The 14,186-nt window shown below is 36.3% G+C and overlaps 1 pseudogene; it reads left to right on the forward strand.

Moving 5' to 3' along the window:
* The first annotated feature begins 3,944 nt into the window (after positions 1 to 3,944).
* Positions 3,945 to 10,480, forward strand: LOC129644472 (late histone H2B.L4-like; annotated as a pseudogene).
* The last annotated feature ends 3,706 nt before the right edge of the window (positions 10,481 to 14,186 follow it).

The following is a 14,186-nucleotide window of genomic DNA, read 5'->3' on the forward strand; positions in this document are numbered from 1 at the left end:
AGTGCTATGGCTGCTGTAAATTCAGGGGGAGCATGAAGGAAGTCACTTAATTGCCTTTGCCTGGAGGGTGGAGGGTGGTTTCATAATGTAGGAGGTACATGAGTTAAGATATGAAGGATATGTACAGTACTCAGTGATGAGAACCACAGAGAGGTATCTGTGGATGAAAGTGTGCATTCTAGGGGAAAGAGGTATTATATTTGGGATGGAATATACAATAATTGTATAATTTCTTAATATCAGAAATGGAAAATAAAAAAATCTTAACAAATAACAAGATGGCCATGTAATAATTAAGATAAATTTAACACACCTTTCCTACCAAGTCCATATTTAATGCACGCCTGCCTCATGGCTATTATTAGAACATTTTATCAGAGACCTGGGTTTTCAAACCAACCTATGAACTGATCAATAATCACAACTTGCTTATTTTCATTGAGCTACCTAATACACTCCATTCTGAAGTCAGGAGAACAGAGAAGTATGAGCTATATATAGTTGGAAAGACTAAAAACCTCAGTGACTAGAACAGACATTTGCTTATTGGCATAGGTACACTGAAGGATGTTCTCTCCTCACATTACTAACATGTCAGGATTTTTAACAGATGTTATTAAGACACCACAGTAATGTGGAGATGTATGTAAGCTGAGAGCATAATCACTATGAGGACTGAAGGCTGATGATTTGACTGTGTTGAAATTACTCTGGTGCCCCTCTAATTTGTCACATGACTTAATGTCTAACTCCATTATTTGGTTTTAAAAACCTAGGTTCTTGATGATTTCTTTTTCTTTTCATGAAGTGGATAATGCTTTGTAAACTGACTCTTCATGTTCCTAAACCACTGAGCATTTAAAAAATTAGTTTCCATGAAATAGATGTGGTTTCAAAGGAAGTCTTGGCTCAAGCAGCTTCTGTTTGTGGACTTTGACTACCAGGATATCCATTGAATGAAAGATGGTGATTTCTAAATTATTCTATTTTTACTTTGATTTCCTTTCTTAACTCTTTGGTTTTCTTCATGCTACTTCCCAGGATCTCCTTCTTGTTTGTCCTCATGATATGTTACCACTAGCAACTGTTATTACTGGCCCTCTTTTTTCCATCTACTATCAAATCTTAGGGTAAAAGTGGAAAAACCTTGCAAGTATAATTGCTTAAGGAGATATTTCCACACATATTACTAGGAGCAATCTTCAGCATTCTTTTTTTTAATATGCTGAAACATGATAATCAGGTAAAAATTGAAAAATGACCTATATTATTTAGCCTAAACTAAGCCAAATAAATTAATCTTAATAATAAAGACACAACACTGGATTTTCCTGTTGTTCTTTTGAGTGGACTTAATTCTCTTCATTTCTATGAAAGATTGAACAAAAACATTAACTGAGTGCTTATTTGTACTAGGCACTGTGTTAAGTGCTTTGAATATGATTAGACAGTCAGAATAAACATTCTGCTCTTAAGAAATTCACCAGTTAGAGGGAAAGAGAGACACACATAAAAAGATGATTTTTTAATAAGAATATAAGAATAATTCACATGAGGCAATGTTAAATTTCTATTCTGGGGGTAGAAAAACAAATTTCTTTTTTATGTATGAGAGATTCACATATTTTAGCATAAACTGTCACTGAAGATTTAAATATGTCTGCGACATGTCTGGAGATCAATAGTAGGGACTCATCTGGAAATTCTTCGCATGATAAACCAAACAGTTTTACAAGAAAGAACTCTGAGTATCAGAGTGGGTTGAGATGTGTAAAAAAATTGATTCAAATCTCTTTTGGAGAGGGGATTTTTCTTTGACTTTCTCTTGTTAACATGTTCTTGAGTCTTAACGTGAGGAATAAAGAAAAAATAAGATTTGAGTCCCTAACTTTCTGCTTAGGGACAGTGCAGAACTTACTAGGTAGAACTTTAGCAATAGAGTCAGACTTTGAATATGAACTCTGCCATTTTCTATCTGTGTGCTCATGGGTAGTTTAGTTTAGCTCTCAAAACTTTATTTTGTTCTTATTTAACATGGAGATATATATGGATTTCACTCAGTCAAGTCTGACTCTTGTGACCCCATGGACTGTAGCTGTCCATGGAATTCTCCAGGCAAGAATACTGGAGTGGGTAGCCAGTCCCTTCTCCAGGGGATCTTCCTGATCCAGGGATTGAACCCGAGTGTCCCACATTGCAGGCAGATTCTTTACCATTTGAGCCACCAGGGAAGCCTGTAGATACTGATACTTTACCTTATAAGCATATGATAATGGTTAATATTCACAAAAACCTAATGAATACCTAGTCTGTAAATTATTTTAGGCAAGGAAATAAAAATAAAAGGAAAATTAGATGTGAAACCTGCACTTTAGGGGAAATAATATTGATTTGGGGAATAGAATAGGTACATGAGATCGTTTATATATATAGTCTCAATTAAGTCATGCAGGTGTATTACAAAGTCTACTGTTTTAGCACTGGTTAAATATCATAGCCTTTAAATATTTGTTCAATATTAATTTAGAGGAGATGCTTGATTATTGTGTCAGTGGAGGGATCTGGGCCAAAGAAGAGACAACAGCTGGTACTATTTCTAATCTAACTACGCAAAATAGACTATTTTTAAGAGGAAGAGATTGAGACACCTTTATTTGTCAAGGTCAAGTGCTGAAAAAATTTGTCAATTGCCATAGAGCTTGATATTATGCTTATTTCAATTAGTGAAAGTCATGTCATAGCATACTCCATATTCTGATTATGCATATATATTTTCCCTTATATATAATTATACATTCCTATATATAAACCTAATATATAACACATATATGAAAAGAATGTAGAAAAAATTTATTTGTGGAGTTGAATTATCACAAAGAGAGCATATGTGTAATCATCACCCAGTTCAAGAAATGGAATATTACCAGCACCCATTCTACCTTCATTCATTATTTCGTGCCTGCCTCTGAAAAAACATGATGATAATACCAATTTCTAATACTATTCTTTAGTTTTTGAGTTTTGTACAAATGGAAGCATATAGTATTAATATACTTTATCCCTGACTGAGTTCTTTTGATAAATATTAGGTTGGTAATATTTAAATATGTTGTTGCTTTTGGCTGTAGTTTGTTTATTTTCATTACCATATCAGATCTGATCAGATCAGTCGCTCAGTCGTGTCCAACTCTTTGCGACCCCATGAATCCCAGCACGCCAGGCCTCCCTGTCCATCACAAACTCCCGGAGTTCACCCAGACTCACGTCCATCGAGTCAGTGATGCCATCCAGCCATCTCATCCTCTGTCGTCCCCTTCTCCTCCTGCCCCCAGTCCCTCCCAGCATCAGAGTCTTTTCCAATGAGTCAACTCTTCGCATGAGGTGGCCAAAGTACTGGAGTTTCAGCTTTAGCATCATTCCTTCCAAAGAAATCCCAGGGCTGATCTCCTTCAGAATGGACTGGTTGGATCTCTATTCTAATATATAAATGTGTTCTCAGTTAATAGCCATCCTTTTGCTGTTGGATTCTCCCCAGTTCTTGACCATTAGGAATACTGCTGCTATGAGTAATTTTGTATGTGTCTTTTTGATGCTTCTCTGTATGATTTTTAAAACATTGTAATACTGAGTGGAATTCCTTTGTCATAAAGTGGGACATGTTACTTTAACTTTAGTAGGAAATGCCAAGAGTGTGTGCTCTAAATTACTTTGTTTAATCATTTTCTATGGATATTTCAGTGCTTCCCTGGTGCCTCAGTTGGTAAAGAATCTGCCTGCAATGTGGGAGACCTGGGTTCCATCCCTGGGTTGGGAAGATTCCCTGGAAGAGGGCATGGCATCCCACTCCAGTATTCTTGCCTGGAGAATCCCCATGGACAGAGGAATCTGGTGGGCTACAGTCCATGGGGTCACAAAGAGTATCAGACATGACTGAATGACTAAGCATGGATATTCCAAGAGTTTTTGAAAGAAGGTATTTTCTACAGGTGTTGGGTGCAGTGTTGCAAATATTTCAGTTGGATCAAGTTTGCTAACCACATTGTTAAAATTTTTTCTATATTTACTGGTTTTCTTTTTTATATTTATTCTATCAGCTAGTGAATAACTTGCATTAAAATATCCCCTTATCATGTATTTGTCTATTTCTCTTCCATACATATGTTATTTTTTGTCTCACAAATTTTGAGACAATAACATTGTGTGCAAATGTATATCTTATATCTTTATATTCCTAGTGGATAACTTTTTACCATTTGATGTGTCTGACTTTATTTTTAATAATGATTGTTTTGTACTAAAGTTTGCTTTGTCTGATACTGATAGAACTTAAAAGCTTTCTTTCAGTTAGTGTTTGTATTCTATATCTTTTTCCAAATTTTTAACTTCAACATTGCAGTACCTATATATTTTTAAAAATGCTTTGTGGGACTTCTCTGGTGGTCCAGTGGTTGGGGGCTCTGTACTTTCACTGCAGAGGTGTGGGTTTGATCCCTGGTGGGGGAACTAAGATCCTGCCATTCTGCATGATGCAGTCAAAAACAAATAAATAAATTAATTGATAAATTTGAAAAGATTAGCTCTTTGGAGCTCTGTTGTAAAAAAAACAAAAAAGTAAAAAATGCTTCTTGTAGGTTGTATATTATTATTTTCTGAGTCTTATAAAAAAAAGAAGTCTCTCAGTCGTGTCCAACTTTTTTCGACCCCATGGACTGTAGCCTACCAGGCTCCTCCATCCATGGGATTTTCCAAGCAAGGGTACTGGAGTGGGTTCTATTTCCTTCTCTAGGGGATCCCAACCCAGGGATCGAACTCAGGTTTCCCGCATTGCAGGCAGATGCTTTACCATGTGAGTCACCTTAAATTAGAACACTTAGTCCACTTATAAGCATTAATTCTATTGATATAGTTGTTCTGAAATCTGTCATTTTCCTATTTGCTTTCTATTTATTTCTCCTCTCTCTTATCTTGTTTTCACCATCTGCTTCTTTGGGGTAGAATACATATTTATCTGGTTCCATTTTTTTCTCTGTTAGGTGAAAATTACTTTTTATTATTATTTTTGTAAATACTTTAGGAATACAATATCTTTGACTTAGTCTAAATTAATTGGCGCTTATACCTTAAAAAACTAAGGGACTTAAAACTTTTTAACTCCTTTTACTGCTACATTTCATCTATATGCAGTTGATATGTATTTTAATTTTATTTCTCTCTATATATCTAGCCTAAGACATTATTGTTTGATATAGTCAATCTTTATTTAGACTCACCTTGATATTGACTACTTTTATTGCTCTTCATTCTTTCTTATATCTATGATTTTCCATCTGAAATTATTTCCTTTCCACTTAAAAAATACTCCTTGTAATTAATTTTGTCTGTTGGATAATATTCTCATAATTTTTAGTTATATGAAGATAAGTTTATTTCACATTAATTTTTGAAGATGCTTGTTTTTATCATTTTGTTTTTCTGGGTACAGCAATCTAAAGTTTTATTTATTTTATTTTAGTACTATAAGAGTATATGTTATTGTTTTTATTTTATTTTATTACTTCTGTTGAGGATTCAGCTCTCAGTCCAATTATTGCTCTTTTGAAAATATTTTTTTGTGTGTGTGTTTTTAGCTTATTTTATGCTCTGTTATTGTTTCAGGTTTTTAGAAATATCAGTTAAATGTAATTAGGTCAGAATTACTTGGGTCACTTGGATCAATTACTTGGATATCTTGGATCAAACATACCTTCTTAACTTTTGTGTCATTTATCATTGTAGAATTCTCCTCTATTGTCTTCACATATTGCTGCTGCTTTTCTTCTCTCTTTTCTCTTTCTGAGATTTCAATTATACTTATCTGAGCCTATCTCACTAGATCTTCCTTATGTCTTACCCAACTATTACGCCTGTTTCACTCACTTTGCTCAGTGATTGATTAGGGTTTATTTCTTATGATTCACCTTCAAGGTCACTGATTCTCTCTTCAAACCTACTTATTCAAAAGATTTTGAGTTATGTTTTGCTTTTTGTGTGTTTGGTTTTAACTTTTTCCTTTTTTTCTTATTTATTAGGAATATGTATAGGAGTCAGGTGCTATATAAGAGTAAGACTGCAGATAAAGACTCCATATTGGGCCATATTGCTTATTATGGCAAACGCAAGTTCTGCTTTTATGAGAGTATTGGCAGGCAATTGGCACAAATTAAGTTAGTAAGGATAGAAAATTATAAACCATTTTTATGATAGGAAAGTGTTATGATAGGAAAAATACAGAAAGCAAAGAGGAACAAAAGAGCCTCCTGATGAAAATGAAAGAGGAGAGTGAAAAAGTTGTTTGAAACTCAACATTCAAAACACTAAGCTCATGGCATGCAGTCCCATCACATCACGGCAAACAGCAGGGGAAAAAGTGGTAGCAGTGACATATTTTATTTTCTTGGGCTCCAAAATCACTGTGGATAGTGAATGCAGTTGCAAAATTAAGACGTTTGCTCCTTGGAAGGAAAGTTATGACAAACCTAGATGGTATATTAAAAAGCAGAGGCATCGCTTTGCTGACAAAGATCTGTATAGTCAAAGATCTATGGTTTTTCCAGTAGTCAAATAAGGATGTAAGAGTTGGACCATAAATAAAGCTGAGCGCAAAAGGAGTGATACTTTTTTTTTTTGTCTTTTTTTTTTTTTTGTACTTTACAATATTGTATTGGTTTTGCCTTACATCAAAATGAATCCGCCACGGGTGTACACGTGTTCCCCATCCTGAACCCCCCCTCCTGTGAAAAGAAGAGAAGTGAAAAGCAAAGGAGAAAAGGAAAGATATAATCATCTGAGTGCAGAGTTGAAATGTTAAGCCCAGTTAAATGTTAAATCTGCAGTGCTCAAATTTAACCATCAAAGAGGGACAAATAAAGTACTTCAATTCATTTGACAGAAATCTTCTAACAAGAATGCATCCCAAAATAAATGTCTCTGGATGAAAAAACATTACAATACAGTCAAAGTTTGATCCAGTATTTTAAGGTCAAGAGCGCATTTTGTCTTGTGTTTTATTCTCAATTCAAAACATCTGTCTTTATTAATAATGTGGTAAAATGGGTCATGTAAGATTTGGTGCCAAAGGATTGACTCCCTAAAAGCCAAAAGAGAAGATACTCTTTAGGTGTTTCTTTGGATCTGCTGTGCTGAGAAAAAAAATTGTATATATATATTATTATTATATAAATTATTATAATTTATTTATATGTATAAATATATATATTTATATTATATATATAATTATATATATATATACACCTTTACCTTTGATGCACTGAGAATTGAATGATCTGAAAATTTTTGCTGCATAGAAAACTATCTCAGTCATTCATTACTTATTTTTTATTGACCAGAAACTAGATCATAGACTCAATTTTCTAACCCAGGGAAGATAAAACAAGACCTGTGAATGAGAACTCTATCTGAGTGAATAGAATATAGTTTTTCCATTTTATTTGAGAATATACTAGATACACAGAAGATAGAGATTGTAATTTTGGATCAAATAGAAGCTCAGAACCAACACATGGTATTTACTAATAAAAAAGTATTTATCTGCCTACCTTGGAAAACAGTGGACGTAGATCATATTCTTCCAGTCTTGGAAAGTAGAGTCCATGGTGGGTAGTTTGTTTGCCCCTCCAGAACCTCTATTCATCTTTCTCTGTTTGCACTTTGGAGAGAGGCTGAGCTCTAAGCTATATCAGTTGGTTCCCTGTTCTCTAGCATTCAGGTGATTTTGAGCGGTAGCTTGTCCTCCAAGAGATTTGGCCAATGGGAAAAAAGTATCTTCAGGGTTTTATTGCCCCAATCAGTTTTCCTCAGGGGTTGTTATGAGCTAGCTGTCTATCCAGCAGGTCTCACCTCCCGAAAATGAGCCTTCCTGCTCTCTCGAAACTCACTTCACCTGTTTCCCATGGGACTCAGGACGGTGGCAGAACTCCACTGTTGTTAGCCTTAGGATATTGCGCTGTCCCTTACAGTTTCCCTACATCAGATCCATGGCTTTGACAAGAATCCGTTTTGAAACTCTCCTCCATTTACTCAATTTGAAAGTGCCATTTATTTTTTTTTCTGCTAAGACCCTAGATTGAACTACTCAGATAAAGGTTAATACACTATTCTTTTTTTTTAATTTACATAATTGTATTAGTTTTGCTAAATATCAAAATGAATCCACCACAGGTATACATGTGTTCCCCATTCTGAACCCTCCTCCCTCCTCCCTCCCCATTCCATCCCTCTGGGTCATCCCAGTGCACCAGCCCTAAGCATCCAGTACCGTGCATCGAACCTGGACTGGCAACTCGTTTCATACATGATATTTTACATGTTTCAATGCCATTCTCCCAAATCTTCCCACCCTCTCCCTCTCTCACAGAGTCCATAAGACTGTTCTACTAATGCATATATATGGAATTTAGAAAGATGGTAACAATAACCCTGTGTACGAGACAGCAAAAGAGACACTGATGTATAATACATTATTCTTAATTGTTCTTCAAACCTCTTTAAAATATTGGCATCAGCAGTGCTATTTAATCAATCTTAAATGCTATACTTAAAGTATTTTTCAGTCCTCTAACTAGGTTTCAAAATAGAGTTGACCCTTGAGCAAAAGTGTCCACTTTTGAACTATTTGGTTCCACTTTTACTGGATTTTTTTTCAGTAGTAATTGCTACAGTACTACATTGTTCATCTGCATCTGTGATTGATTGAATTGAAGATGTAAAACTGTGGATAAGGAATTGCTAAGGAAGAGTGACTATAAATTAAAGGCAGATTTTTGCTTGTGTGAAAGGTCAGCACCTATAATCTCAGCATTGTTCAAGGATGAACTGTATATACATTCATTATAAATTGAGAATTTATTTTTTAGTGCTTACTTGGGTGCATGTAACTCAGCAGAAAGATGTATCAACCATTAAACCAGCTCTCCAGATGCTGACAGTAGATTAGGAAACATGGAAAATATTGAATATTGTAGATGACAGGCTTTGGAAATTTAGCACATGTACTGTAGTTCTGATTTCTAATTTTATATTTGACTTTGTTTTCAGTGTTTCTTTTGATCTCATTTACTTTTAGTCCATGTTAGTGTTGCTTTATGTGCTTTTGTTTTTATATTTTTATGGTTAATTTGGGCAGCTGTATTCTGATTGTAATTACTTCTTTATTTAAAACAGTTTCCTAGTTTATAAAATTTGAACACTATCTACTGTTTCTTGCTTTAAAAGAATGAGAAATTTGTGTACATATATCTTCCTACCTTCTCTGCTTGCTTCCATCATCTAAATTTTTTTTTAGTGGCATGCTTGCAGGGTACATCATCTTCAATAACTGTAATTTTCAAAGCTGTTTAATATTATTAATATTTAAAATAATTCTGTGCTTATATAGTTTTCTTTTGTAGCATAACTTCTCCCATTTAGAGTTATTTGGGATCATTGTTTATTTTGGTGGGTTTTGATATTAATAAATTTTAAGGGCTCTTTTTATACTCTAGAGATTGTTTTGTGCCATGTGCTCAGTCATGCCCGACTCTTTGTGACATCATGGACTGTAATCCGCCAGGCTCCCCTGTCCATAGAATTTGCCAGGCAAGAATACAGGAATGGGTTGCCATATTCTCCTCCAGAGCACCTTCTCGACTCAGGGATGGACCCACATCTCCTAGGGCTCTTGCACTGCAGGCAGATCCTGTACCTGCAGAGCCATCAGGGAAGCCCATGTTGCAAGTATCTCCTCCTAGCCTTTTCCTTTTCTATTAACTCTGCCTGTGACATTTGTCGGGCTTCCCTGTTGGCTCAGCAGGTTAAGAATCTGCGTGTAGTGCAAGAAACCCAAGAGATATGGGTTTGATCCCCGGGTCGGAAAGATCCCCTGGAGGAGGAAATGGCAACCAACTCCTGTATTCTTGCCTTGGACATTCTGTAGACCCAGGAGCCTGGCAGACTACAGCCCACTGGGTCACAAAGAATCAGGCACGACTGAGCACAAGGCACATGGCATGACATCTGTCGTGAACACAGCTTCTGAATTTTAAGCTCGTCAAGTTTATCAAACATATGCCTTGTGATTTATATTTTTAAAATTAAAAAAGAAACTCTTCATTACCTTTATACTTTTATTTTTCATATTTAGTTTAAAAATTCACCTGTAGTTCTTAGTGTTGTTTTTTTCTACTAGATAGTGAAACAGTATGCACAATACCGGACACCGGCATCTCGTCCGAGGCCATGGGAATCATGAACTCCTTCATCAACGACATTTTCCAGCACACCCAGCGCACCCAGCCGCACCGCTGGCGAGGCATCGCACCTGGCGCATTACAACAAGTGCTCGACTATCCAGACCGCCCTGCGCTTGCTGCTACCTGGGGAGCTGGCCAAGCACACCGTGTCCGAGGGCCCTAAGGCTGTCACCAAGTATACCAGCTCCAAGTAAATATAATATGCCTAGCCACTGTTAATGGAGAAGGCAATAGCACCCCACTCCAGTACTCTTGTCTGGAAAATCGCATGGACGGAGGGCCTGGTGGGCTGTAGTCCATGGGGTCGCTAAGAGTCGGACACGACTTCACTTTCACTTTCACTTATGCACAATACCATCTGCTAAGGGGTGCATGTTTTCCTTTCTGATGTGTACTTATAATAACTAAGGTTTACTGAGAACTTACCCTATGCCTACAGCATTCTAAGTGCACAGTTCAACTAATTTTATAAAAACCCTATAATGAAAACTTTAAAAAAATAGTAATATATGTATTTTTAAAATTTCAGATTTATTGAGATATAATTTACATATAAAATTGTAAGCAATTTAAAAGATACACTGTGGTGATTTGCAATACCTGCAAATCCTCCCATTTAGTGAAAGGATGTGAAGGGATTCCTCCCATCTAGTTATTTAACCACACCCATCATTTTACATGTTTACCTTGAGGAAATGCCAAGTGAAATAAGCCAGACCCATAAAGAAAAATAACTGCATGGTATCACTTTTATGTAGAATATACAATTTTTAAAAAAGTTAAATTCATAAGGATAGAGTATAAAAAATTATTTGGTGGGACCTGGGGAAGGGGTGGGTAAAAGTGTACAAACTTTTAGGTGTAAGATGAATAAGGTCAATATGTTCTTTATTACATATTGTTTACTTGTTTTATTGCTTTCCTTATCTTTTGGTTTAAACATAAGTATAACTCACATCTGGAGAAGAAAATGGCAATCCACTCCGGTATTCTTGCCTGGAAAATCCCATGGACGGAGGAGCCTGGTAACTAAAATATGCATTACTCACATGGTATATATATTTCCTTCTTATTATCATCTGAATGTTCACCATCCAGACTTATTATTTGCTAAGTAGGGGAATGAAGGGGTGGAAGTGGGCACAGGGGGCAGTGTCAGCTAGCGTACATTTTTAGAACATGTTTCACATAATTTGTGGATATATTTAATTTGAGTCAGATTACATTCATGAAGGTCATTATGTCTCACAGCAAACCCTCATAGAATAGAATTCTCTTCCATTATTTAATGATTATTTGTATCTTCTCAGTCATTTAAGTTTAGGGCAGCATAGCTGATTTAGCATGAAGATCACATCTTTGTGCTGTCCCTCTTATAGGTTCATCTTCCTTAATACTCTGTTGAGTGGAAATAGTGACTTGTGACCCAACAGGTCTCTTCCCTTGTGGCTCATTGATAGCTCTCATTTTCAAAACTAATTATTCCAACAAAAGAATCTTGATTATGTTATTTAGAAACTTCTCACAAACTTTTAGTAAAATCTGTAAACTCCTTAATTCCAAAAGCAAATATTTGTTTTAATGTACTCCAATGATTTGCTTCAAATTCTGGTATTAGCATGAAATTTTGTGAAATTTAAGAAAATCTGCAATGGCACCCCACTCCAGTACTCTTGCCTGGAAAATCCCATGGATGGAGGAGCCTGGTGGGCTGCAGTCCATGGGGTCGCAAAGAGTCGGACATGACTGAGCGACTTCACTTTCACTTTTCACTTTCATGCATTGGAGAAGGAAATGGCAGCCCACTCCAGTGTTCTTGCCTGGAGAATCCCAAGGATGGCGGAGCCTGGTGGGCTGCCGTCTGTGGGGTCGCAAAGTGTCAGACACGACTGAAGTGACTTAGCAGCAGCAGCAGCAACACTTCAGTTAATAATTTCCTCTTGTTTTTATTGTTACAAATATTTTCTAATTTTCCTTTGTATGGTTTTTTAGATACACCCAACACTTAAAAGTAGATATTTAATTTTCAAATACGTGGGGTTTTTAAAGTATCTTTGATATTAATTTCTCATTTCAATGTTTTCTTCTCTACCATCATCTTCTGTGTTTTTTAAGTCTTCTAACTTGAGGCTTTCAATGGCTAAATGAAAGATCTCTTTTGGTAAATGTTACAGTGCACTTGAAAATATGTGGCTTATTTTCAAATATCTTCTGATATTGATTTCTAACATAATTCCATAATTTTTGAGAGTTTGATATTGAAACCCAACTAAAAATCTTAATTTATCTACTTAAAAAATGATTGTAATATATAGAAGAACTATATGTAAATTTGTTCTGTATTTTGCAAGTCTTCTGTAAATGTATTATTATACTTTTGTAATTTAAAAAATCACAAAGAAAAAAAAGGGTACTTGATTACATTTGAATAAATGTCCCCAGAAGGCAAACTGTATGCTCTCTTTTTAGGTTATTTTCCTTTCATGCCTAAAATTCATTATTTAAAAAATCTGATTTTTACTAGCATTCAAAGATAAATTGGTTGTTTTTCTCTTAATCGGTCAGACAATTGAAGATTATATGTTGGAAATTTCATTTTCTTTCAAAACCTTTGTTGTTTGATTTACCATATTTTAGTGAAAAAGTGAATTTTTCTCCTTTAGTATTTGGTATACCAGAACTTGGAGAAGGAAATAGCAACCCACTCCAGTACTCTTGCCTGGAAAATTCCATGGACTGAGGAGCCTGATAGGCTACAGTCCATGTGGTTGCAAAGAGTTGGACACGACTGAGCGACTTCACTTTCACTTTTCACTTTCATGCATTGGAGAAGGAAATGGCAACCCACTCCAGTGTTCTTGCCTGGAGAATCCCAGGGACGGTAGAGCCTGGTGGCCCGCCGTCTGTGGGGTCGCACAGAGTCAGACACGACTGAAGTGACTTAGCAGCAGCAGTGACAGCAACCTACTGTAATCTGGAGTGCAGTTGAAAACACTAGGTGTAGGAAATCTGTGTCCTATTCCCTCAGTTCAATTCAGTTCAGTCGCTCAGTCATGTCCGACTCTTTGTGACCCCATGACCTACAGAATGCCAGGCCTCCCTGTCCATCACCAACTCTCAGAGTTGACTCAAACTCATGTCCATTGAGTCAGTGATGCTGTCCAGCCATCTCGTCCTCTGTCGTCCCCTTCTCCTCCTGCCCTCAATCTTTCACAACATCATGGTCTTTTCCAATGAGTCAGTTCTTTGCATCAGGTGGCCAAAGTATTGGAGTTTCAGCTTCAACATCAGTCCTTCCAATGAATATTCAGGACTGATTTCCTGTAGGATGGAGTGGTTGGATCTCCTTGCAGTCCAAGGGACTCTCAAGAGTCTTCTCCAACACCGCAGTTCAAAAGCATCAATTCTTTGGCTTTCAGGTTTCTATATAGTCCAACTCTCACATCCATACATGACTACTGGAAAAACCATAGCTTTGACTAGATGGACCTTTGTTGGTAAAGGACTGTCTCTGCTTTTTAATATGACCAACCTAGGTTGGTCATAACTTTTCTTCCAAAGAGTAAGTGTCTTTTAATTTCATGGCTGCAGTCACCATCTGCAGTGATTTTGGAGCCCCAAAAAATAAAGTCTGTCACTGTTTCCACTGTTTCCCCATCTATTTCCCATGAAGTGATGGGACCAGATGCCATGATCTTAGTTTACTGAATGTTGAGGTTTAAGCCAACTTTTTTACTCCTCTTTCACTTTCATCAAGAGGCTCTTTAGTTCTTGATCACTTTCTGCCATAAGGGTGGTGTCATCTGCATATCTGAGGTTATTAATATTTTTCCTGGCAATCTTGATTCCAGCTTGTGCTTCATCCAGCCCAGCATTTCTCATGATGTACTCTGCATATAA

The sequence above is a fragment of the Bubalus kerabau genome, chromosome 2 (genome assembly GCF_029407905.1).
Source record: "Bubalus kerabau isolate K-KA32 ecotype Philippines breed swamp buffalo chromosome 2, PCC_UOA_SB_1v2, whole genome shotgun sequence".
NCBI classification, from domain to species: domain Eukaryota; kingdom Metazoa; phylum Chordata; class Mammalia; order Artiodactyla; family Bovidae; genus Bubalus; species Bubalus kerabau.